At 33.6% G+C, this 27,340-nt stretch overlaps 1 protein-coding gene and 2 pseudogenes across 3 annotated transcripts in view; 2 read left to right on the plus strand and 1 right to left on the minus strand.

The window, feature by feature from the left end:
• The window catches only part of PCCA (propionyl-CoA carboxylase subunit alpha), a 321,747-nt gene that overhangs the window by 240,017 nt on the left and 54,390 nt on the right, over positions 1-27,340 (minus strand). The window lies entirely within an intron of this gene.
• On the plus strand, positions 24-2,656 carry LOC118609409 (annotated as a pseudogene).
• LOC118609575 lies at positions 14,271-14,389 on the plus strand (annotated as a pseudogene).

Genomic DNA, 27,340 nt, shown 5'->3' on the forward strand with positions numbered 1-27,340 from the left:
ATTGAGCACTTCTGAGAGACTTTATGGCCTACAAAGCCGAAAATGTTTGCTATCCAGCCCTTTACAGGAAAAGTCTGTCCGCTCCTATACTAGAGAATGAGCTTCGGGAAACCAAAATGACTAAAGAGGATCAACGTAAAGGATCTGTAGTTACTTGTAGAACTAAATAAAAGCTAAGGAAAGGGTGTAGTATATAATAGCTATCTTTCCTGACAATATAGATATATAGTACAACTGTTTTTAAAAGTGAGGAAAGAATAGGGAAATAACATGTAAAACTTTATGTTTTCAGTAATCATACTGGTATTAATATTGTTATTGTGAAATTAGTGTGTGTGCTCTTAAGACAAGCAGTTATGAGGTATTCTAATTTTAGCATTGTTTTCTATTCTTGAGAGTCAGAATTCTAAATATTGAAAAATGAAGATGCAGAGGTAACAAAGATGAGGTTAAGTAAAAGTTCTGTGATCCTGACTTTTAAGTGAAAGTATCACTATGAACACAGGAGGTATTTTTATCTCACATAAAATATTTAATAATACTTTTAAATCACATGTATGCATACTACATATTAGAAAAATGTTATGTATTTTTATTAACACAGTAGTTTATTATATAAATCTATGTTATATGTTAAATTTGTATTATATATCTTATCTGGGGTTGGGATTAGCATTATATCTAAATACACAAATATTTACTATATTAACATAGTATATATTCTATTAATATAACATAATTAATATAACACACATTACATGTGATAAACATATAACATAAAACATGTTAAAAACTGTTAATACACATATTTTATTTCCTAGCCCCATAAATTAAAAAGGCCAAGAAACAATGACCATCAGTAGCAATGGCCATGCCTGGCACCCTGACTGTGGTCTTTAAATACAATTAAAAGAAACCAATGTATCTTGAAAAAATGGCTGATTAAAGACTCGAAAGCAGGAAGTATAAAACATGAGCCTAGAATATCTTGTCAGACCAGAGAGCAAGGAAGCTATAAAAGATTATGAGGGTCAAGTCAAAAAGACCATTAGCCAACTTAGGCTCCATTGGCCAAAGAGGGACAACGTGAGCTTCACTAACAATCTCAACAGATTTAAACCTACAAAATAGGTTTAAATAGTTTTAAATCTAAGGCTTTATAAATGATAATACTTTTAAAAAGAATTGGTTAACTTTGAGAATAAGGAACCAGTTTATTACCTCAAAAGCTAGTTAATAAAGGTAAACAACTATGCATTTATCTTGCTTTTTCCATATGAATTATACCACTAAGTAACCAAACAATAAATTCACGGAAGGGCTTCTTTATAAATATATTCCAATTAATAAATAAAAAAGATTTCAGAATTAAAATAGCACTTTTTACAATCCTGTGAAGTACTAGATATAGGTGGTAAGCATCAAAGGCTGCTTAGATCTTACAAAGTGCTAATAAGACATGTGCCTCCTACATACAGTCTTGGCCAAAGGGATCAAAACCTGAGCCTGGTCCCATCTCTGAATCCAGATGCCAATTTATAGAAAATGCCCAGAATGGAGGAAAAACATTGAACTGCACCATGATTATCCAGCTAGTAAAGACTGAGAGAACCTCTGTAGGTCAAAGGCCCAAAGTTCTTCAACAGATAAACTATGAGGAAAAGGAAGGTATTCAAGGAGAACCTATAGATTAAGAGAAAATTAGAAGACATATCAAAGTTGAAAATAAATGGGCAAGACGAATCCTAGTGTCTAGGGATACACATTTGAATAATAAAATTATTTTAAAATGCAAGAAAATGATTACCATAAAAGTCAAAACAACATGTAGAGGGAGAGATCAGAGTTTAGGTTTGAGATGGGTCACATGAACAGGTTTAGGACTTAGGGCAAATGTCTAAAGTCTGGGCTTACATAATGATTACAAGATTATTCATGTTAAATAAACCACTCATCTGTTTTGTATAGTTTTTCTGTACTTGCCTTTAATCTTACAATAAGAATTTTGAAAACGATTTCAACGCCACCATATCACAGGAATGAAACCAACACAGCCTCAACCAGTAGCGGCTGCAACGGCACCTACAGCCAGTGAGATGTTTCTCAGACCAGTTTGCTAACCTCTTCAAGGGCTTTTTTGGCTTTAAAAAAAAAGAAAGAAAGAAGTGCATTCTCGTGTTTGTTTGGGATGCTTCGGTAGACCGTTATTTTCTACAAAGTGAAGCATGGTGAAATGGTAACTACTGACCACTATAGGTTAAAATGGAAACTGTAAAATACAAAAACATCACCTTCACTAGCTTGAACATGGACAGCCAGGGAAGGGCAAGATCCGGCCTCTGCAGTATCACTACTTTCAAAACACTCAAATTTTGCTCTTTGTATGAGGCCCAAGAAGAGCTCATGAGGATGGTAACAGAACAGTGATCAGGAATTCCTGTCTACTAATATTTGCAAAGAAAAAGGATCTTCCCAATGCCATAAGCTCTGCTGAAATCACAGCAGAGCTGGGACTGCATCCTCTGAGCAACAGAAACCAGTCCATCAGGCCACCTGTACCAGCAGTGGAAGAGGGCTGTATAAAACACTGGATTGCTGTCTGATCCATGATGAAACCAGAAATCAATATAAAAAAACTGATCTTCCTCCCACTTAACTCCTCTCCCTCTCACTGCCTCAACTTACCTCACCTGTGACAAACCACACTCACAAAGTATTGAGACAGAAGCTGTATTTTGTTATGCTTTTGGTCACAATGTATTACACTGCTGTAAATGTGGCAAACCCAATCTGCAAACAGATTTCTTATTTAATGTAAATAGTTTTGTTTCCAATGACGCCACTTCTGGTACTTCTTTGCAATATTACTCATCCAATTTTTTGTAGTTGTTAAAAAACAAACAACTCAGTTTAGTACCAAGAAGGAATTCTAGGCAAGCTGGCACTTGGGCTCCAAAGACTTACAATGTAAAAGAGGGAAGGCTCTGCCTTCCAGCTTTCTGAAATACTTGTTGAAACCTATTTTGGTGGTTAGTTTTAACTTGCACTCAGTGTACTTCTCAAAATAATCATTAAAAATAAAAGATAAGGAGAATATTTACTTGAGCATGCATCTGAGAGAAACATTCCTAGTGTAGTTTGTGTAATGGGTCTTTACCACCAGATTGAGTGAAGTATGGGTGAGTACTTCCATCACTACTATTCAGCATGCTACTGGAGGCCCCAAGCTGTGCAGTGTGACAGGGCAATGATTACAGAAGACTGGAGTTTGAATCCTAATTCATTTTCCCCAACACCGACTATGAGGCATCAATAAAAGTGCAGAACAACAGAAGAAGGTATGATCAGCCTCCAACCCCCCACATATATAGGAGTCATGTCTTTAAGTGCTAGTCAACTCAGAGTCCTTAACTGTAAATTAAGAAACCAATTTATGTGACTCATTAGGATAAGAACACTAAGAAATCTGACTGTTATGGGGGATGACTAGTAGAGGGGGTACAAAGGTTGTTTTAAAATTATAAACAAACTTATAAACCAACACAGTTTTTTAATTTGTTTGAGATGCTAATTGCAAAATCCACTGAAATCTAATGACACACTTACAAACTATGTTTAACTTATGGTATGTTGTGACTCAGTTTAACCAAAGGAATCTATCTCTCTTTCAATATTACCAGTATCTGGATTTCATTCAGTCTAATGTATATTTTATATTCAGTGTCTACTTGGCATAATACACTCAAGTAACGTTATCATTTCCAGATGACAGCCATGTACAACATTTAGCTAGAGAAATAGAGTAGTGGTAACTTTCCTTGCTGTAACAATTGGCAGAAGTCAGGTTTTCTAGTTAAGAAATATAGTTAAAATATAAAACCTTATTTCACGAGTAGGTAGTGAACATTACAGCGACAGAACGCTTTCTATTTCTAGTATTTGACAGTGAGATAACTTCAATTTCCATTTTTCAGGTATTATCAAGTCAGAAAATTGTTAAATTTATTAAGTGTTTTGGGTTTCTGAGATATTCAGGATAAAGAAGAGGTTTGAGGTACACATAATAAAAATATTTAAACTATAAATTTCTGAATATCCTTGCCTTTTTGGGTAAGCTTTTCAAACTTATGAGGAGAAAACTTTTTTTAACTCTAGTTACTATATTCTATATTAATTTTAGAAATGTTCTGTTTTAGAAGACTAAGATTAAGGTTTGTTAGTGTTTGCCATTTCCCTTGTGCATGTCTGATTTCTCTATTTTCCTGTTATCAACATTAATACCTATTTCCAGATCTAGTTCAATTTAAAATTGATTGCAAAGAAGATGGACTAGGCTAAGCTTCAACATTCTACAGTTTTTGTGCAGATTAGGATACTAAAGAGAAGAGTTAACACAAACCGAGTTGTTAACTGTTTTTTTTTTCTTTGGGAAATGTAGATGCAGGAACATTTCCAGCCAAAAGGCTCATTCTAAGCTCCTAATGTTTAAGAACACAAATGAACTTTTCTGTCTTTCCAGTGCCTGGAGGTGTTATATAAGAAAAAAGAGGTTTCTATGATTAGTTCCACTGATTTCTCTTATCATGTAAAATCTTATGTTGTCTGGAAAGAATCAAAGAAAAGCAATATAGGAGATATTCAGAAAAAATGATTTTGATTAACTTCTTTAGTAATAACATTTTAAAAATTTGAGTTAACTAAAAAGTCAGGCTTCAGGATGACTTTTAGCCTCTCTAAGGAAATTCTAGTCTTAATATTACAACATTTAAAAAAAAAATACTTTAGCAAGATAATCAATTCAATGACACTAAAATTCCTTAGATGAACTTGTTACATTTATCATTTAGCTACCTGGCATTTTCAAGAAGCTTATTTTTCCTTTATATTATAATAATGCTTTGATTAAATATGCAGGTACAAACTTTAAAGTTTTTCTTTTAGATGTATCTTTTAAGAGGATTAGGTAAGAAGCTTCACACTTAAATTTGGTATGTGTTGCTAAAAGTCTCCTTATATAAACTAGTCACAAAAATTATTTATTGATGAAGTTGTAATTGCCTTCTTTTGTACTTTACACAAAATACTTTTATTTTATATCCCTACAATTGTGGATATTAAAAAGGAGTTGCTTTCATTTTTCCCTGATCCAATTATTTTTATTGTTTCATGAATACTAAAATTAATTGGTACTTTTAGATTGCAAGCTAATATTTTTCTAGTCCAGTTTTGGAATATACCTTACAACAACTATGAAATTAGATGAGCAATTTTACAGCGTAAGTAAAAAAATTTAAGATTTAATAATACTTCAATTAGCATGAGGGGATATTAATGTAAATGCCTCATGACTCACCTTCCTGTTCATTCCTCACAGTTCATTAATATTTATTGCTGGTGGTGAATGAGAACAGCAAGTTGGTAAAGGCTGGTGAAAGGCTAGAGATCTTTCGTTTAGTCCAAATATTAGATACTAAGTTTAATTTTAAAACTTTTTAAATTGGTCTAGGATATTATCCAAATTATATATTTGTTTCTTTTGAAAATATTTATGAATTTCTTTTAAAATTTACTATAAGTAGAAGTCCTTCCACACTCCTTAATTTACTGCTCTCTGGAAAACATCAAATTTTCGATACCGCTGCTGGATGGAAATAAGAGTCATATGGTTTGAATAAAGCATGCTCTACCTACAGTTGAGATGTTCTTTTTTGTTAGCACATTTAATTGCTGTGCTCTAGCATAACCTACATTATAAAGCTTATTTCAAATACTGAATGGAATGCTAAAAAAGCAGAGATCATGATTTCCGATTAATTGCCTTGAGCAACTGAGTAATTCCTCACACTACTCAGCACGAGTTTATCCTGCCGAGCTGCCACTTTCACCGTTATTTTGGTTATTAACAAGGATGCAGTGAAGTAAAAGTGACAATAAGATGTAATAGAATGACCCAAGCAGAGATAAATTTATCTCTACGTAGGAAAAATTTTTTTTAAGTTTGAAGGGAGTAAAAGAAAAGGAAATGCAATAATACTAACAATAACAATAGTATTTACTTACTGATTTAGCATTGTTTACAAGGCATTATATTAAGGCTTACTTTATCCTAAAAATCATTTTATATACAAACATTTCAGTCATTGGATTCTAGGTTTCTTATGAAGTTAGAAAGTCTTCAATTCATTCTAGAATTACACAGTAATACTTTACATTGTATAATATTTCACAGTTTTAAAGGTTTTTTAATATCATTTTCTCCTCAGGAAAAAAATAGGGCTAAAGAACAGCAAGATATAAATAATCATCTCTACTTACAAGTAAAATTAGGATCTGAGAGATGAAATTAATTCCCCACAGTCACCGAACAGGTAAAATGACAGAAATAAGACTAAGACCCAAACCAGTGATTTTAGTCTGTGACTCTGCTGCCTTCTCATGTCCAACCCACATGCTTGCAAATGGGTTCAAGTAGCCATCCTTATTCGACAAGTCAAAGAATATGTGCTGACTACTGGAAAATGGTCATACACCAGGTTTGCCCAGCACAGTCCCAGGACACACCCATGACACCAGCATCCCATCTGACTCAGAGCATGCTGGTTTGGGCAGACCTGGTTTCTGTATACAAGAAGTTTATCATCTAGTAGAACAAACAATACCTACCAAGCAATAAAAACAATACATAGAAAAGAGTAGTAAATATACTTTAAAAAAGGTGAAAAATCAGCCACTTACTATAAACAGAGTCAAGGGGGAATCAAGAGAGGCTTCATAAAAAGGGCCGCAGTCAAGGGGAAAAAAGACAACTAGGATTTGAAAAAGTAGCATGGGTAAACAAATATCTAAGTATACAGGAAAACACCTCTCACTGGTCTGTAAAACATTCTGTGCTCATCTAAGGATGATGATAAGGCTATACACAACCAGTGCTCATCCAAAAGGGTCTCCTGTCTTTCTCTTAAGCCCTACAACAACCAGCTCTCAACTGTATGCATCTTCAGTCTCCTACTTAACACCTGAAGTCATACTACAAATGCCTGCCAAGTACCCATTCAGTGTCAGGTACTGTCTTAAGTCTAGGGACACAACGATGGACAAACGAGCTAGGAAGACACGATACAACATGCAACTGAAATTACAATAAAGCATGGGTGCTGTGATAGAATATAGAGTACTCTAGGAAACTGATAATGGTGACTGGAATAAAGCGTACATGGGTGGAAACTTTGTTAGCCAACTCGAGCTTATTAGAATGATACCCATATACGTGAAATGTCAATGTTTTCATCATCAGCTGCATAAATAAAAGACAAAGGGATTCTCCAAATAAAATTTCTTTCCCCTTTGCATCAGAGAATTTCTCCCTTCAGTTCATATTAAATACCAGAACAATTTTAACATGCTCAGATCACGTGATGTTTCCATCTCTCACAGAAAAGCCAACCAGGGCCTCCCTAACCTTCAGGATAAATGAGACTTGAGGATGCAATCTTCTCCCTTTGTTGAAGTCAAGCCTTGTAACTGATGAGGGAAAAAACATCATATGTAACAGACTAAGCTTCATTTTTATCAACTACCAGTAAGCGTAAATCCCAGCAAAACAAAATTCTTGAAATATTTTATTAGCCAGTGTGACTCCCTTCAAATGTATGCTATCACCACCCTTACATAACCTTTTGAAGTTCTGAAGTTATGACTAACACCTATACCCGCCTTGCCTCTCATGCCACTTGAATCATACAAAATAACTGTCAGGCAGGGTTTTTATTTATATCCTTACATATAAGAAAGGCAGTAATTAAAAGTGGCGCAGTGTAATGTTTAACTGTAGGGACTGTAGAACCTGCCCGAACTCCAATTCTACCAGAAACTACCTGGTTGGCCTTGGACAAGTTACTTAACCACTCTGTGACTCGGTCCCGCAGCAGTGCTGATGTCTCCAAGGAAAGACTGAGAGGGAGATCAGTGGTCTGGGTGAAGAGGAATAAGTGAGGAACAACTATAACAGCAGTGGGAATTTAGTAGAGAGAAAAGTTGGGGGAAAAGATGCAGCAATACTCATATCAGACCTGCCAATGTATTTAGGGAGAATGACTAAATTAACAAGTACAGGGAAGGCTGTAGTCAAAGATGATTGTCAGGTTTGCAAACCAGAAAACTGCATTGAAACAAGAAACCAAAAAGTAGGTTTGATTACAAGGATAAGTTCCATTTTGCACATAAGTGACTTGTTTAGCAGGACAACCCGGGTGAGATTTCTATGAGACATTATCACATACACCTGAAAATGTCTTCAGCTAAGCAGACACCAAACCAATAATAATTTCTTGTGATAAACCACTCTGCACTTGAAATCTTAAAAAGTTTATATCACATTTACCTATACAATCACTACTGTCATGCGCTGCGAAGTACTTCTGATAGATTTTAAATAGGTTACGCATATTATTACCCTAAACATATACCTCCAAAACAAACAAACAAAAAAAGGTGTTTTGGAGTACTATTGCTCATGCTATAAATCTCTGTGGTTTAGAACATATTTCGGTTTTTAAAGCTCAATTTTGACACTGCAGTTACTCTACTTGATTGAAGACTTCGCCTCTGATTTAATAGTGATATTTAACTACAAATAAACTCCAAAACACTTTTTGACTTTTTAGCGTCAATATTCACATTCAAAGTTGAATAGAACACAAAACAGCCATCAAAGATGAAATCTATGATTCGGGATGACATGCAGAGGCATGTTTACAGTACACTAGGGCCCACCCACCATACTAATCAGAAAACAGTGCTCTAATGATACACTATTGATTAGCCACCAGCAATTTTCAACTATCTTAAGAGGAGACTAGACTCTAGTTAAGACCTATCTAGAAATAAGGGCCAACACCTCATGAAATGCAACTAATTCAAAATACATTCTTCTATCTTCTTTAGGTTACCTATAATAAAGCCCTAAAGAGATTCGGTCCTTTTCCAATATGGTTGTCCAATCTAGCAAAGAATTTCTCAACTAACATGTAAATTGATTTCAGGGTTGGTTTGGTTTTTTTGTCTGTTTGCTTGTTTTTAATGAGAGGATACCTTTAGGCTGAAAAGGTATAATTTTACAGGTTTAAAATAAGAACTTTATAGTTTTGAAAAACGATAAAAAGCTACAATCATTGCTGGTTAAGATATATCTGCAAAATGACTAAAAGTGAGTCATCTATAAATTTCTAAATAAAATAGAAAAAAAGTTATTTAAAATAATTTGTCTCTATTACAACTTGGGATGATATCACAAGTCACCCAGAGATTGCTTACATACAATATACTATCCTCACCTTATGATAAGCTTCATGAAAATTAACTAAAAGTAGCACTAATCCCTGTATCTGCCTGAAAACCTTTTCTAGCATTTATTTCACATACCCCATCTGACTTTTATTTCTAAGAGCTCCTTTCCATTCTAATCTCAGTACAAAAAGACATAATTCAGATTCTGACTTACATGTTTACATGTCTCAAATTTTTTCATCACAAAGGATAATACCTAAATCCATATATTTAAACATTATCGATCAACAGATTAATTTATTAAACATTAATTTATTAAACATCCATGGAAAAGCCTATTTTTAAATCTCTTTGTACTTCAACTCTACATCCATTAGGCTGGCATATCCTGTACCACTGATAGTTGGGGGTGGCAAGTTAATCCCTTGCCTCTTTTGGGGCATAATTCAAATATTTTTAGGAAAATGCAGAAATTTTATAAATCTAATCTAACATTAATATAGACATAAGTTACTATCTTTTACATACATTTTATCAATGCAATTCTCCATTATCCACAGAAAATTTTAAATTATGAAAATAATTCCTTCACAGCATTCTGAATTGATTGTCCACATTCTCAATTAACATGCACTAAAGAATGTAAATCTGTTAGTGACTATAACTACTAGGCCCTATACATTCAAATTGTACAACACATTCTCGAATTACTCATATATTAACCCTGTTTTTTATTTTCCATATTACTATAAACTACCCATCCGTTAGCAGAAATAACTGTACCATGTGCTTTTCTACTCACATCATCCAAAGTCTTTTAGTGGCTGACCACGACTACATGTATCTTTATAAACACGATAGTGAAATGTATATTAGACTAAATATATCTGTATAGACATGTAGCTGTTTAAAACACCATACCCAAGTCTATGGCCATGCCACCCTGAACAAGCCCAGTCCTGTCTGATCTTGGAAGCTATTGGACCTGGTTAGTACTTGGATGGATGGGAGACCACCTATGAAGACCAGGCGCTGTAGGTGTAAAAAATAAATGAAAATAAATTTTAAAAAAATAAGGGAGTGTAAGCTGACAAGGCCCTTGCAATCTGTGAGGTCAATCAAGGTTTACTTTGCCTAAAAGAAATTATAAATAAAATTTTTTTTGAAAAAAAATTTAAATAAAACACCTTACTCAGCCCATAGAGTGGTTAATTTCTCTCCAACTAAAAGAGACATTTTAAATAGCTGGGGTGGGGGGTGGGGGGTGGGGGGTCACGAGAGTTCAAAACATGTTCAAAATTCTATAAAGTTCTAATTTTAGTGTCCTTAAATAAAGTTTTATTGGAACACAACCATGCTCATTCATTTACTTATAGTCTAGGGCTGTTTTCACACCACAACTGTAGAGTTATATAGTCACAACTGAGTTAAACAGTTGTGACACTATGGCCTGAAAAGTCTAAAATATTTATTATCTGGCCTTTTACAGAAAATGCTTGCCAAATGCTGGCCTATGTGATAAAAAGTTTTAAAATTCTAGTCAGAAGCTGAGCAACAGCTAAATGGCCATCTTACAGAGATGACTTAGAAGTGGTTTCTTTATTTGTAAATGTCTGCTTACTTAAGAGAGAATTTAGGGTATCAAATCTGTCCCCTGAATAACCCAAATAAAGCTTGACAATTTATTGCTTATTCATTTATTTGCTCATTAAGTAAATATATGTGAGCCAGAAACTGTTCTAGGCACTAAAAAAATAGTAATACTCAAAGGAAAAACTCCTGTAGTTGTACAGGTTACATTCCAGTGGGAGAAAAAAAACAAAATATATATATATCAAGCAGCAATAAGTACTTTAGAGAAAAATATATTAGAAAATGGGAATTGAGAGTGTGAGGTTGTGAAGACTAGTAACTTGAAATTTTAATTAGAATATTCCCAGTAAGCATCTTTGAGAAAATGACTGTGAATAATGGCCTAAGAAAGTATACAGAGATATAGTGTTCAGCCAAAGAAACTAGCAAATGAAAAGGTTCTGAGGTTGTAAGCATACCTTATCTCAAAGAATAGCTAAAACACAATAAAGAGTAAAATAATTAAGTCAGAATGGGGGGGGGGGCCGAGGGAGGGACTGAGGAGGAAGAGGTCCTTTAAGGACTTTGGCTCTTAACGTGAATGAAATGAGAAGTTATTAAAGGTATTTTGTTGTTTGGCTGTTAGCAAAGAGATGCTGACATCTGATTCACAAGTCTGGCGAATCGCTCTAACTGGGTTTTGAGAATACACTAGAGGAAAATAAGGATGGAAGCTTGGAGACCAACTAAGAAACTAACATGATGATGCTGATTAGAGATGCTGGTGACTGGGATAAATGGTAGCACTGGTAATGGCAAGAATGGGTCAGATTCTAAGTTTACTCGAAGACAGAGCCAAGAAAATTAATCCCCTTCCTGAAATGTCCTTTCCCCTTTTGAATCTCCATTCTTCTCCTCTATCATCTTCTCTACCTAAATTCTTCTTATCTGAAAGGCCTAATTCCAATACCACCTTCTTCATAAGAGTTTTCTATCCGCTCCTCCATCAAAAGCAACCATTTCCCCCACCAGCCTGTCTATAACTCTCTTGTGAGTACAAAACGTTGCTAATCCATTATACGTCCCTTCTCTCTTCTCTCCCCTCTCCCCAGCACACACCCCACCAACACTTTTAGACAGAAATTCTTCTAAAAGTTAACTCCCAATTCTGGATTTCTCTACCATTCTCTCAGATCTGCCTTATTCTGTAAGTCAGCTCTGTTCTTAGGCTAGTTATTCTCACACTACCAGCAGCATAAAGCCCTCTCATTCACCAAAGGTACACGAGGAGGGAGGTAAAGAGCAAAATTCCTATCTCCCTTAAGAATTAGAAATAACTTTCCTAGGAATCACCAAAAAAAAAAAAAAAAAGCTTCTCATCATGTTTCAATGGCCCAAACTGGCTTAAGCCTTCATTGATTCATCCCTAAATCAAAAATTGTTAGGGAAGATAAGATGATCATATCTAGGATAAACAAATCATCTATGATGGAAAGGATGTTGGAGCGGAAAACTGCACTGGAGTTATGTGAGTGAGTGTGTGTGTGTGTGTGTCTGTGTCTACCATACACAAGCATTCATTTAAGCATATTTATCTGGTATAACCATCACCTGCTAGCCAGACAAAAAGTTAAAGAATTATATCAGTAATTAACACAAGTAGGAAGGTATCAAAGGAGAATTTAGAGGGTCACCTTAAACTGGAATATCATTTACTCCCTTTGTATCCACATCTATCCCCTAACTGTTCTTAGGACTTGAAGGGTCAAAGGTTCCCATGGTCTGTCTTACTCAAATGTTTTTCAAGACTGAATAATCCAGACTCAGGGAAATGAACCACTGCGGGAAAAGAAATGATTGTTGGTATTTAGATTAATACCTCTAAGGTTAAGGGTGGAGTTGACTGAAAAGTAGATGATTTGCAAAGCACAAATTAGAAGATAGCTTTGTTTTCCCAAAGATGCATCCTAAGAACAGTAGGATAAAATCAAGGAGTGATATCTCCTATACATGAGACTTTAAATTCTTCTAGGGCACAGTTTCTTATATTTAGTACAGTTTAAATCTTTCCACCTCTATTATCATAACTGCTTTTAATCACATAATTCTTCTAATATACATTGTTGTTATAGCAATAACTTACATTATATCACTACATGCTTAAAATTACTGCCAGAGGCTCCCCGAAGCTGCTTAGATTAAAATCACTTCTTGCAGTGACCCTGAGCCTACCTTCCAAGTCTCATCCTCTACCACTTGCTTCTTCATTCATTATTCTCCTGCCACACCAGCTTCTTTCTCTCAGTTCAATATGCTAATCTCATTCCTGCCTCAGAACATTTACACCTGGTATTCCCTCTGCCTGGAGAGGGTTTATCCCATAGCTTCACAAGCTGGCTGCTCCTTATCTTTCAGTTAATTTCAGTTCAAATGTCACAACCTTCTCTGCACCCCACCACCACCCACATCTCCCACCCCCACCCACCCACACTCACACACACCGTGGTCCATGACCCTTCTATAGATGATTGCCTTTGGGTGAGACACTAAGCTTTGATCCAATCAATTGTCAATACAATGACAGGATCACATGATAAAGAAAGCTGGGTAAATTAAACAGGAACTGCCTGCAACTAGGCAAAGTGAAGCAATATAGGTAACAAGTCAAGTATTAGTGACCAAACTGAGCTGAAAATACAGAAATGATTAACGAGTCAAGTCTACCATGATCTCAGTTTCCTAAAAGATCATGATAGTATTAAAGACAAAAAAAAAAGTAAATTATTACCCCAATTCAAATGTTAGCTGTAGACTTTAGTCTCTTTTTCCAGTAAAATACAGGTATCGGCTATTTTTATTATCCTTTAAAAACACAGCAAGCATAAATGGATGACATGAAAGTCACTATGGGTATCTCTAAGAGAATGCAGACTTCAGATATTATTCATCAGTATTTTTCACCAGCATATAAATTATACTAATAATATCAGTTGTTACAGAAGCAATAATTATTGCTTTAGGGTACTCCAAGGTACAAATATTTAACTTTATAAAAATCACATTATATCACTTATATGTGGGATATAAACCTAAAAGTAACAAACAAACAAACATGATAAACAAACAGAGACTCATGGACATGGGCAACAAACTAGTGGTTACCAGAGGGGAGGGAGAGGAGGGAGGCAGACGGTGTAAAAGGGGTGAAATATGTGGTGACGGAAATAAATCTAACTAACTACGGGCAGTGAACACACAATGCAAAATATATATGACTTACTGCTGAATGATACACTTGAAACTTACTGGCTTTCATTAACCAAGGTCACCACGATAAAAAAAAAATTAACTTTACTACATAAAATTCAAGATAAAGAACACACAAATGAAAAATTAACAGTTTAAAAAAAAGGTGCTACAGCCGTGCCACCCTCAACATACCCAATCTCATCTGATCTTGGAAGCTAAGCAGGGTCGGGCCTAGTTAGTACTTGGATGGGAGACCACCTAGGAAGACCAGGTGCTGAAAAAAAAATGTGGTTGAATCGTGTGCTTGCAATGTTTTTAATAAACAAGCATTAAGACAGGGTTCAAAGAGAGAAAAATATTATATAAAACATTAAATCCTAAAAATAAAAAAACATATGTTAGCATTTGCCCGAAAGATGCTACTTGAACCTCCCATCCTTTTAAATGTGGGGTGTCTTAGGAAATTGTGTCAGCAATCAAAGCCAGTGCTACAGTCCAACTTTAGTAGTCCACTTTCAAAATTCTTAAAAAGCCATTTGGGGTTTGTCAGTAGGAGGTAAATTAAAGCCTTATGTATTGAGAAGCAAATAATTTGAAAAATGTACAGGGGCAATGAACCCTGAAGTTATCAGGCATCAAAATGGCTATTAATGTATTTTGTATAGTTTAGCTAGAATTGAAGTTTTCTATTTTTCAACTATTATCTAAAAATCTATAAAAGCTACTAAATTTGGCCCTTGGGCTTAAGACGCTCCTTATCAACTATATGTTAAACTAAGTTAATTTACATAAACATCTTCTTTAGTTTTTAAGTTCAAATTAATCTACACAACATCCGAATAACTGAACAGGACGGACTTTCTGAATCAAATTAAATAATCCAATGATTTTCTGGTAGCAAAAATGCATTACTACATAAAACATGTATTAGCTATTCATAAGTGGGGAAAAAAAACCTGAATTAAATTGAAGTCTAGTCATATTAAGAATCTAAGAAATATTGCTACAAGTCTTTAAAAACAGAATTCTACCCCTAACATACAGATCTATTCATATAGGAAAAGGAGAAACTCCACTTTCAGATTAACAATGAGCAAAAAATAAAACTTTACAGTTGAAATTTTAAAGACACTTTCTATAAAGAGACTACTTAGTACCATGTGGAATTTTTCAGTAACTAGAAAAGTAAAATGTAATCAGTATAATGGGAATATTTTCTTGGGTCGTTTTTATTTCCAAGAATGTTTGAAGTCTTGAGTAATTTTTACATTCTCTTCTTGAAGGAACTGATTTCTTTATCCTTATGTTTTCTATCTTAAAATGGTTTGGAAATGGTAAAAACAAAAAAAAAAATCAATTTTCTTTTTCAACAGGGGGCCCATACAAGGCTTTCTTTGCCAAGATTCAAGCAGATACTCCCTTGTCAACACATCATGAGTATGTATAAGAAAACAGCATTTAAAGCCCACTTTAAGGTTTTTTTCAATTTTTCTACTAAAAAGAATTTAACTAAGGTATCTAGTAAATAGACTTGAGAAACAGAAGAATTCTACATTGCCTTACCTGACCCTAAGTCTACCAAACCAAGTATCACTAAAACGAGTTAAATGCTCATTTATACAAGAGGCAATTTGCCAGTAATTGAAAAAAGCCTACAAAATTAACAAATGAATACTATCTGACACTAGAAAGCTGGCAATGGTTATAGAAGCTTTAGCCTTCTAAAACCATAATCAGAACTCTGGACGATTAATCAACATTTTAACACTTCCCATCTGTACAAGTGCTCAAGGTAGTGCTTACTGTCACTTGACAAGTTGCTTAGCATTGCAAAATTTGATAATTCATGTCTTACTGAATTTTTACTGACTTGGAAGAAAATAAAACACCAATTAAAAGCAGATGTCACCTTTAATTCTAACTGGATGACAAACTTCTAATTTTTTTACCCAATGCAGAGACAGAACACATGTAGATGACAGTTTGGACAGTTAAATATTCAAAGTCACTGATATCCCCCACAAATTTGCAAGTGATTTTCCAGAACTTAATCCCATGAGGCTTTTATCTGGCAAGCCTCCAAAAGGAATAGTTTCAAGTAGTCATCTAGAAGGTAGGTTTATTGTTACATTTTTGCAAAGGCTAAAAATACTGATCAGAACATTACTAAACTAGTATTCTTGATTTGGATCTTTATCCCCTCATACACCTAAAACAATTTCCAAAAGTGACGTTGCTCCTCTAATAAAACTCTAATAAAAAAACTAATATGAAGACTTAATAAACTGTGCTTAACATGCCTTCATGTTTAAATGACCTAAGAGCTAAATCGCATCCAACTGAATTTGCCATAAAATAATAATCTGACTTGAGTACTGATATCTTTAAATGTCTTTGAATCTGTAGTCACATTTTCACTCTTTTGATTCTAATCATGAATTCTGAACAAAAGTTCTTAAATTCAATGTTTTCAAAAACGGCACAAGAATAAGTGGATGACAGATCACACTCACACACACACACACACACACACACACACAACTGGCAATACTGATACCTACTTTCTTGAAATAAACCCAAATTTCCATATATATGGAAATAAAATATATCAAGAATTACAATATTTTTAATCTTTCAAAGATAGCTCGTTAGTTTTTCCTAATGCTATTCCATCTACGCATGAAGTAGCTTAGAATAAAACCTGAGTTCTAAAAATGCTTCATTATAATACATCTAGTTTTTCTATTAAAAAAAAAAAACTAAATTTTCCCAAACCCCCAAATTTCAAAGACAACATTAACATGAGTCCTATCCCTATGTCCAGCAACACTGACCACAGCCTCCACAGATTACCCTTTAATGATCTACGCAAGCTTTCAAAAGCCAGAACAAGCTGGTACCAATCAGGCAAAAAGGGAAAATTGAATCCCAGAAGGAATCACCACTGAGATCCCAATCGCAATAATGAGGTCCCTAGGAGCTGTAAGGACTCACTGCATAACAATCAGACTTGGCTTAATAGCTAGAAGGGGTAAAGGAACCAGGTTGATCCTCTATTGTTCACTTCCTAGGTCTAACAGAGTATTTGCACTTTAACAGAAAGTTTGCCATGAAAGGAGAATTTGGGGAAAATGAACTGGTAAGGTGGTCACAAAAAGGGGATTTAAAGGGGATAGCCTACCTGTGACAACTTTTGTAGGCCTCATCTTTGCATTTTCACCCTGCTTCATGCATTGCTAATCAGAGATCCACTGGAAGCTTCAGAACCAACTGAAAGGCCTGGCAGGGTATTTGGCTTTCAATTCTTCTACTCTGTTTATTCCCAATATATATTCATCAGGCTTAGAAACAACTCTTGAACAAGGGCAGCCACTCAGCAATGAAATGTAAATTACTGACATGTGCTGAAACCTGGACTTGCCACCACTAATGAGCACATTAAAGGAAAAATGCTCACTAGATGACTGCAACCTTTCTACTTAACCCTGTGTGCACGGGAAGCCACAATTCAACATCAATTGAAAGAGCTAGCTGCAAAACAGTAACAGAGCCGCCCTGTCACCACTTTTAATATCTCATAGTCCGAAAAGCTAAGACAAACATGCAATTTTTACACTTTATCAACTAAAAATATTGTGCGAAACACTATTGTAAATGTGGTCAGCTTTGGTCAAGATTTGTGAAACTTATCTAAATGCTACCATTATTTCAAATAGTTTCCAAAGAGTGAAAATAAAATCTCTAGCTGTAAAAACAAAAAAAAAGAAAAAAAAAAAAAGAAAGAAAAAAAATCAATAAGGTACTAATCTATAGGTTTATTTATTAATTCAGTCAACAAATTTCAGACTTAGTGATTTAAGCTCAACAGAGACCTGGCAAGAATCTGAAAAGTTTAAAAGCTTGTCACGAAAAAAATGTCATATAAATTATTCAGATCTTAATATAAACAAAATATTGGATTTATATGAACAGGGGCCTCATTTATTGGGCACTAAATATCAGTCTATTAGACCTAATCCAATCTGCATTTTAAAGCAGAAAAGTCTAATATGAAATAAGAAGACATCTAATATCTATTAACTTTTAAAATAAATTTTCATAATTAAAATTTTAAATGAAAATTTCTAAATAAATGTGGCACTAGAATGAATAAAAGTATTAATATGTTAATTTACTATTTAAGTTACTGCGTGATGCTTATTTTTCCAAAGAATACTCTAATACCAGTAAGCTCTTGTAATATTAACATTTAAATATAATTTTATCTTTCTCTGATAACCTAAAAAGCATACTAGATTCTTAACACCCCTAAAAAATTAATCACAACAAATATTAAAATATAAAAAATATTTAAAATCTAGCTATTTCTCTTTGTGGTTTTTTGGCTAAATTTAAGTTTTCCATATAAGGGTGTACAATTAAACTCTAGCTTATTAGAACCCTCAGGGCTTGCAAAAACAAGACTTCAATCAAAAAAACTGATTACTTAGTAGTATGTTATTAAGAAAGTCACTATACTTCTGATTCAGTTTCTTAATATATAGAGATACTATAAGGTAAATACAGATTTTTAAAAAGCACATGAGAAAAAACTTTATATAATATTTGACAATCCCCCAAACAAGAACATCATTAGTTTACTAGGAACCCACATCCTCATCCTATTTTTATCAAAGACCCATTTAACAAAGTCTTCTCTTACTCAGAAGTATACCTGGCTATATGAAGCCAGAGCTTTGACTTTCTCTTACCTTCAAGAAAATGTACTTATCCAGGTGATTTCCCCAAATGATAGAAACATTTGTCTACCTTCTTATAGGATATATATTCCTGCATTATTGGTTACTTTTTGACATCTCTGGGAGAACTGTTTTATCTTCTAGCTCTTCTTATTCCTTATTTTATATCTTTCAAGATCTGTAATCACCCTCATTGCTGGTTTTAATCTCCACCAAATGTTGTTACTACTATTAAGACCCCCACACTCTACTCACTAATATTACACTGGCCAAGGCATCTGAAAAACAAGTCCTCCAACACGTGTGTTCTTAGTTGCTTATATGGCTGCCACATACTGACTCAACCAGAATCACCACACTACAGACTATTACAAACTACCATTACTGCTTTCTACTGTTTCCTTCTTCTACATGCTTTTTTCATCTGCTTCTTTTTCCCACTTTCAGCTTTTAGGGGGAAAAGCTGAACTTTTACAGATAACTCTATATCATCCCTTTGGGTTTGGAAATGTTCTTACAAGTTAGAGATACCAATAGGCTTAAATTATAATTATAAAATTATAACAAGTTACAAAATTATACTCTTACAGGGAAAAAACAATGATGGATGAGGGAAAAAAAATTGAAAACATTTTAAGGTTTTGTTTTGCTCACAATAAGTTGGACAATCTCTTTTTCAAAGGCAGCATTGCCCAGAAGTTATAAGTGCAGGCAATGCCTAAGTTTGCATCCCCATCCTGGTGCTAATAGCTGTGTGACCTTGAGCAATTTGATTAGATTCACCTCCTTTTTGCTTCTTACACCTGTAAAGTGAAGATAGTACTATCCACCCGTAGGGCTATTATGAAAAGCAAATAAGTTAGTACACATAGAACGCCTGGAATAGTGCCCAGCACACAGAGGGGGGGAAAGGTAATAATTTGCTAAGGGCAGAAATCTCATCCATTCGTATTAAGATCACAATTAACCTTGTTACTTGTACTCTTATTTGATCTAAACTCACTATTTTCTTTTTATCTTTCTCTACTATTCGCTTTTAAAATAGCTTTTTCTTCTAAATACTATGATAAAAGTGATAGTAGCAGGAATGATAAAAATTGCAGTCTTTATTCACCATACTAACATAGGCCCAAATTAAAACTCCAAAACATAAAGATTACAAAACAAATTTACCATTAATGAATATGCATGGAGACAAACCATATTATACTAAAAGCCATATACAGAAATCTGACATTTTTTATGCAATAGGAAAAAAATCTTAACAAATATTTGTTAATTTTTTTTTAATAAAAATGTATTTCAAATTAGTTGGCATAAATAGCAGAGATTAAGCCTCCTTCCAAAAGTTTGTTTCATGTTTGGAAATGTATATAAGCAATTCCATTAAAATTGGCCAAGAGTTATTAATGACTAGTAAGGTGATTAACATTAGGAATTTAGAGATAATAGTCCTTGACCTAACACAAAAGTAATTATAAGTCCAGAAGACAATATGTAAGTGGTCTGGAGAACGGTAATCAGAGCAATCTTGCTCTTTCTGCCTAGAATGCTCTTCTCGTGCAAAATATCAGCTTAAAGGTCACCCTCACAGAGAGGTTTTTTTGGTGTGGTTTTTTTTTTGGGGGGGGGGAGTGGGTAAAAGGCCACCTTCTAGCAGTGTTTCGCAAACATTTTGGGCTCAGAATCTTTTTAGAGTTTTAAAAAATGATCATTTCAAAGAGCTTTTGTTTATGTGTATTATATCTACCAATATTTACCACATTTAAATTAAGCCTTTTTAAAACGTTAAATTTTAAAAGAATAAACCTATTTAGAATTAACATTTATGATGAATCGGTATGAGTGGAAATGTTTTACATTTTTGCAAATCTCTAACATCCAGCTTAACAGAAGACAGCTGGATTCTCATATCTGGTCTGTATTTAATCTGTTAAGATAACATACGCCATGTAGCCCCTGGAAAACTCTACTGCATAATCATGGAGAAAGAGGGGGGCAGAAATATCATGAAAACAGCTTTTACTTGGCCAAGTCTCTGAAAGGGTCTCAAAGATATCCAGGCGGCCCAGAAAGCACTGGGAACCAATCACCTTCTGCATCATCCACTTGTATTTTCTTCATAACACTCATCTTGATCTGACCTTGTTAATTCATTTATTACCCACCTCCCTGTACCAGAAAATAACTATGAAAACCCAGATTTTTATCTTATTCACCACTGAATATATACAATATATAGATGAGTGTCTGGTACCTTCCCACTCTTGCCAGAAGGTATAGCAGAAACCTTTCATGTAAATGAAATACTCTTTCCCATTTTTGTAATCCATTCAAAATTGATCCACATTGATCTTTACCCTTTGCTAGATGAACTCAAGTGAGTTCACCTGTTTGGTTTCTTTACAAATTAATATATTTACCAGCAGTGGTGACTGCTCTTTCTATCATACTACATCATTTTTCCAGTCTGTGCCAAGTGTTAATAGATATTCTGTGAAGAGCGGCAAATTAATGGTCAAATATAATAATACGACAAAGACTTAACTTCTAAAATTTTTATTCTATTATACATAAAACACAAATGAAATAAAACATGATCATTTCTTGTGGCAATTAATGTGCCCTGGAGATAATTTTGTCTACTTTAATACAAGCACACACCATAGCACGGCTTTCATAAAAAGTTCTTTGAGAAATAGAGTTCTATGCAATAGATTGTCCTAGAAGTAGCAGCTTACCACATGGAACATAAAGCACAAACTTTAATGTGATCCCTGGAATAATGAAAGTTACTCCTAGCTATTCTAGATTAAACGAACCCTTTTAACAAGCGGATTGTCTTATTTATTTATTTATTTATTTATTTATTTATTGGGTGACTGACATCACCCAGGAGGGAGCTTCCTTTATCTTACATCTAGTCTAATAACCAGTTTATACCCATGAGAAAGGTACTTCTTTACTCACTTTTTCTGGTGTGGATGCTTGAGACAAGATGTGATAAACTAAAATGACCTGGAAAAAGGTAATGTTTTTAGATAATATACTTTGATTTGAATTTGGTACCTGTTCTATACTATTAAAGGGTAAAGACAAAACGTTCTCTTTCTCCTTGTCATGAAATATCAAGTATAAGTGATGAAGAGTGAAACCAGACATTCTGACAACAGGAAAACATTTTAAAGACAATGGCTGAAATCCTCTCACACTGGATATGAAAGAGAGCTTTAATGTCTCCCAAGTTTAACATAAGTATTCTCCAAGAGAATCAAATTAAACCTGAATTTGTTATACACTCTATGATAATCTGACCTCGAGAACAATATAGGATATAAAAACATTCTTCTGAGTTCATGAATTTGCTTTTATAGATCTTTTTAATGAAAAGTTTCAAACAATCAAAAGTAGACAGAATAGTACAATAAATCCCCAGTCATTCATCACCCAGATTCTACATTTTTAAACTGATTTTAAATTTGGATTTCAGCAGTAGAGTGACCAAATTAACCTCCTAAATATTATGCCATTATACAATAATATCAATCACTGTGCTACCCTAGTGAAATATACTGACATGTTACAACTAATATATAAATATATAATTGTCTATACATCCAATATTTTATGTAAATTTTGGTATTCTAACCAGAAACAGCACCTCTAAAGCTGTTATCATTAATCAAAACATTTCCTTATAAATAAAACATACTGTTTAAGAAAAGCAACACATAATTTTTATCAACTGATATGTTCTTATTTCTCTTAATGCTTGTAGTCAACAACTAACTAGCATGTGAAGGACTGAATAAAAAGCTAAGAAAAATACATATGTGCACACACACAGGGGTGCACGTGAATAGTCATCAGCATGTTGGGAAGTGTGCACACACAAGAAAAGAATATACTTAGCAAATTAGCATATCACAACCATGCTCAGGAATCTTGTAAAAACATTCTTAGATAAGGTCCAGTCTGAAAACAAAGACCCAGCAATCATCTCATTATTTCTGTCTTTGCCCACTTTAGAAAGCAGGCACTTAAAAGTTTAATTTTAGAAAGCATTTGAATCATTAACTATGTGTAACAGTGATAATTAATGTTACTTCATTTAATCCAATATCTTCGAACTATTACCTTCACTAAAACAAAAATAAAATCTTTCCTACTGAACTGTAAGTTTAAGGGTTACAGAAAAATAAATGGATGAAAGTAAACTTTAAGAAATCACAAAGTTACTATAAATTAAAAATAGCATCGCAACAGAAAAACACAGGGAGGCTTCTCAAAGTGCCCTTTCTACATTTATTTCCAGAATTCCCCATTTTAATTCAGCAACTTTTCTCACTTAACAAATAGTTAACAAGCATGTACTGAAAGCTTAGTGATTGATGCAAAAAAACTAAAAAGCATAATTTCAGCCATCTACCCCAATACAAGTTGGGCAGCAATCAACAGATGATAAACAAAATGTGGTGTAATATTGTTCAGCCTCATAAAGGGAATTCTGACACATGCTACAACATGAATGAACCTTGAGGACATTATGCTAAGTGAAATAAGCCAGTCACAAAAAGACAACTACTACACAATTCCACTTATGAAGTTACCTAGAATATGCAAATTAATAGAGACAGAAAACAGAACAGAGGCTACTGGAGGTTGGGGTAGGAGAACTAGGGAGTTACTATTTAATGAGTACAGAGTTTCAGTTTGGGATGATGAAAAGGAGATTAATGGTAGGGATTGTTGCACATTGTAAATGTTCTTAATATCACAGAACTGTATACTCAAAAATGGTGAAAAGGGTAAATTTTATGTTATATATGATTTACAATTAAAAAACACATACAATAAAAAAAAAAACATTATTCTTCTATGTACCCTAAAAATGGACCAAAATAAAAATCATTCTTAATTTCAACTGATGATTTGGATCATTAATGGACATGTCCAAATTCTCTTCAAATATGTTTAAAGCAAAAATTATGCCATTTTCCCATGGAATTTATAATATATACATGTGAAATATATATATGACAACTATAATGTGGAACATGAAGATAGGATGATTTCAAAATTTCTACATTTTCCTGAAATGGTATAATATTATCTCTAAGGACCATATAAAGTTAAGCATGTATACTATAATCCCTTAAAAAAAGCACTAAAAAATGTAAAAGATCCAATAGACAAATTTAATAGAATTTCTAACATTAAAATGATCCAAAGAAGACAAAAAAGGAAAACAGAAGGTAAAAAGAGACAACCAAAAAACAAACAAAACATTAGACATAAATCCAGCCGCATCAGTAATTTATTAAATGTTAATAGCTTTCACTGAAATTTCACAGTAGTAATGGTTATACAACTCTGTGACTATACTAAAATCACTGAATTGTACATTTAAAAAGGTGAGTGTTAAAGAATGTGTAATTATATCTCAAAGCTGCTATTAAAGAAAATAAACTAAGGCAAACCAAAAAAAAAAAAACACTTAGACTAAATACTATAATTAAAAGATACCGATTATCAGAATAATTTAAAAGCATGACCCAACTACATGTTGGCTACAAGAAACATGTTTTCAATACAGTCAGCTGGAGAAATAAATATCATACAACCAGTAAGCTTAAGACACTTGAGTCTTTAAAGTCAAATATTAAGTGATATGCCCAAGATCACACAGCTACGAAATGGCAGAGCAAGAGATTTAAGTCTGACTCTAGACTGTCCTAAGAACTGCAAGGAAATAATAAAGAGAGAGAAGGAAAGCTAGAGTATAAAATTCAAACCGTTTTAACCTCAAGCAAAGTGAAGAAATCCCGGCCTTATCAAATACCAGATTCTTAACTTCCCTATTGAAATCACCCCCCAAAATCTCACAGTCTTAAATGTGTTTGTCTTATCTACATGCTTAAAAGACCCCTAAAAAAATAAAGATTTTTTTCCTTTTCAGATATCTACTTTAGGACATTTCTACTCAACATCTTCTTCAAATTCTTCAACCAATATTGCATAGGCTGAAATCTAATCCAAATGCAGGAAAAGAAACGTCCTCAAACATTTCAAAGGATATTCTGTTATAATAAGAGTTTTATGAATTTGCTTTCATAGGTTTTCATAAGTTCTTTTGTACATGACATGTTTAGAGTCACAATCAGAAATACCTTACAAAATTATTGTCAAGAGAAAAAGTCAACGAACTTTCTCCTCTAAATCCAGGGAGACTTGATTAGCTCAACATAGGAAAATTGAAGTAAAAGGCATCAGTGACTATTCTATAGTTCTACCAGCTCACTCAAGTATTTTACTTATAAAGTCAGCAAATCCAAGTAGAGACAGTTACTCTACTAGCATCCAAGATTGCAAGATCAGAAAAACAAAAGAAATAATTCTGTTCTTAGATGTTAACAATGGTGAACCGATAGGATAAAAAAAATAAAAAATAGCCAGCCAAAGGTATACATTTAAAAAAAAAAAAACAAAAAAACACTAACAACCCAGTCTAGTTCCAATTCATCTTAGAACCAGTTTGGAACATTTACTGAGCATAGAATTTACAGTCATGTAGTCATTTTGTTGAAATCTATACTCTCATACACTATGTGACATTAGGCAAGACATTTGTTTGAGATTGTTCTATAAAACCAGGAATAAAAATAATAGTATATCGCAGACTGTCATAAAGATTAAATGAGAATGGTGCAGGTGAATCTGTAGGTAGGTATTTCATATCTTTAAGAGCATGGAGGAAGGGAAGTTCTTTTCTTATAAATAAATAAAACCCAAGTTTAGCAAATAAGAGTACCCTATATAATAATTCAACAGCAAAACTATAATGCGTGTACACACATGTGTGTCTGCTCCAGAAGAATGGTGGCAGCAGCAGCCTCTAAGGGTTTAAACAGCAGGCTGACGTCAGAGGTTTACAGATCTAGACCTTGTTTTTCAATGTATACATGTGACTTAATTTTCTTAAAATTTGGGGTTCTCAAAAACTAAAAATAATAAAATCAGATCTGTATCCAAAGTGAAAATTCTAATGATAAGAAAAAGTATGTACTTAAAACTAGATGTCCACAAAATACATGGTAGTAACAGTTCTCAACTTTTACTAGGCATGTATGACATAAATAACAGTCACGTCATGTAAAACGTACTTCTGTGAGCTACCTAGATTACAGCCTATATAGATAAGAGTTACATACAACTCTAGGCTTGCAGGGCCTAAGCCTCTCCTTTTTATACTGCCAAAAAATATGTTTTTTTCCAAATATGAGCAAATAGAGTATCACATGAATCATTTTTAACTCACTCTAAAATATTTTTAAAATAAAAATATTGTTCAACAAAATCACTGGCAAACTCGCTAACTTCAAAATTTTAGCATTAGTTACAGAGTACTTACAACTCACTTTGCAACTTTAATGACACACCATGGATTACAACCTCATAACTGAAGACCAATGACCTAGCAAAAGACTTTCTTCAAGTTTCTTTTTACACAATGGTTATTTTCCTACAATCTGATCATGTGTTATATTACTATTAAAGTTGGGGGAAAATTTCTATGGGCTTTAGCTAAGTTCCTTACAGTTATTTAGTGTTCACTATTCTTCTACTATTTGAACACTCTCTTTCCACTGAGCCAAGTAGGGTATAGTATTTTTTAAAAGTGCTCTGTACTTCTGGTCAGCCAACCTAGGTTGTTAAGTCCTGATTCTGTTACTTACTAGCATAGTATGATTGCTGGCAAGTCACTGCACCTGAGTTTTTTTTGTTGCTGTTAAACAGATTTAATACTAACCATCTTCAATGGTTGCATGAATTAAATGAAATCATGTCAAAGTGTTTTGCAAACTACAGTACCATACATATCTATACCATAGTATAATTATATAAAATTATTAATTTCCTTAACAGGAAAAAATCTAAACTCCAAAAACATATATGAAAACTATCAGATTAATTTCCCCAAAACACTAATTTTAACTATCTAACACCCCTAAACTCTTCAGTAGCTCTCACCATCCATTATTAACACCTATAATGACTGAGGTGATTTGCCTGCCAATGCCAGACTTTATGCTAAATTCTTCATATATGTTGTTTCTAATCTTTATAACAACTCTGCAGGGTAGCTGTCAATCTCCCTCATTTTACAGATGAAAAAATTATGAGCTATTTCCAAATTTTGCTTTTATAAAACAACCTTACAATGAACATTTTAAAAGTATATCTTTACAGGTGACATTCTTAATAGTAGAATTGTCATGTCGAATATGTACATTTTAAATTTTGATAGATACTGATAAATTTATGGCAAAAAACCTATAATTGATATTCCCAAGAACAATACAATTTACCTGTACATTTGCCTACACATGGTATATAGTTATTTTTTGTTTAATCCAATGGATAACAATTACATCTCATTTTCACAATAGTCATATTCCTTACCTTGCTAAAAATCTCCCAAAAAAGGAAATAAA

The sequence above is a fragment of the Rousettus aegyptiacus genome, unplaced genomic scaffold (genome assembly GCF_014176215.1).
Source record: "Rousettus aegyptiacus isolate mRouAeg1 unplaced genomic scaffold, mRouAeg1.p scaffold_m13_p_11, whole genome shotgun sequence".
In the NCBI taxonomy this organism is placed as follows: domain Eukaryota; kingdom Metazoa; phylum Chordata; class Mammalia; order Chiroptera; family Pteropodidae; genus Rousettus; species Rousettus aegyptiacus.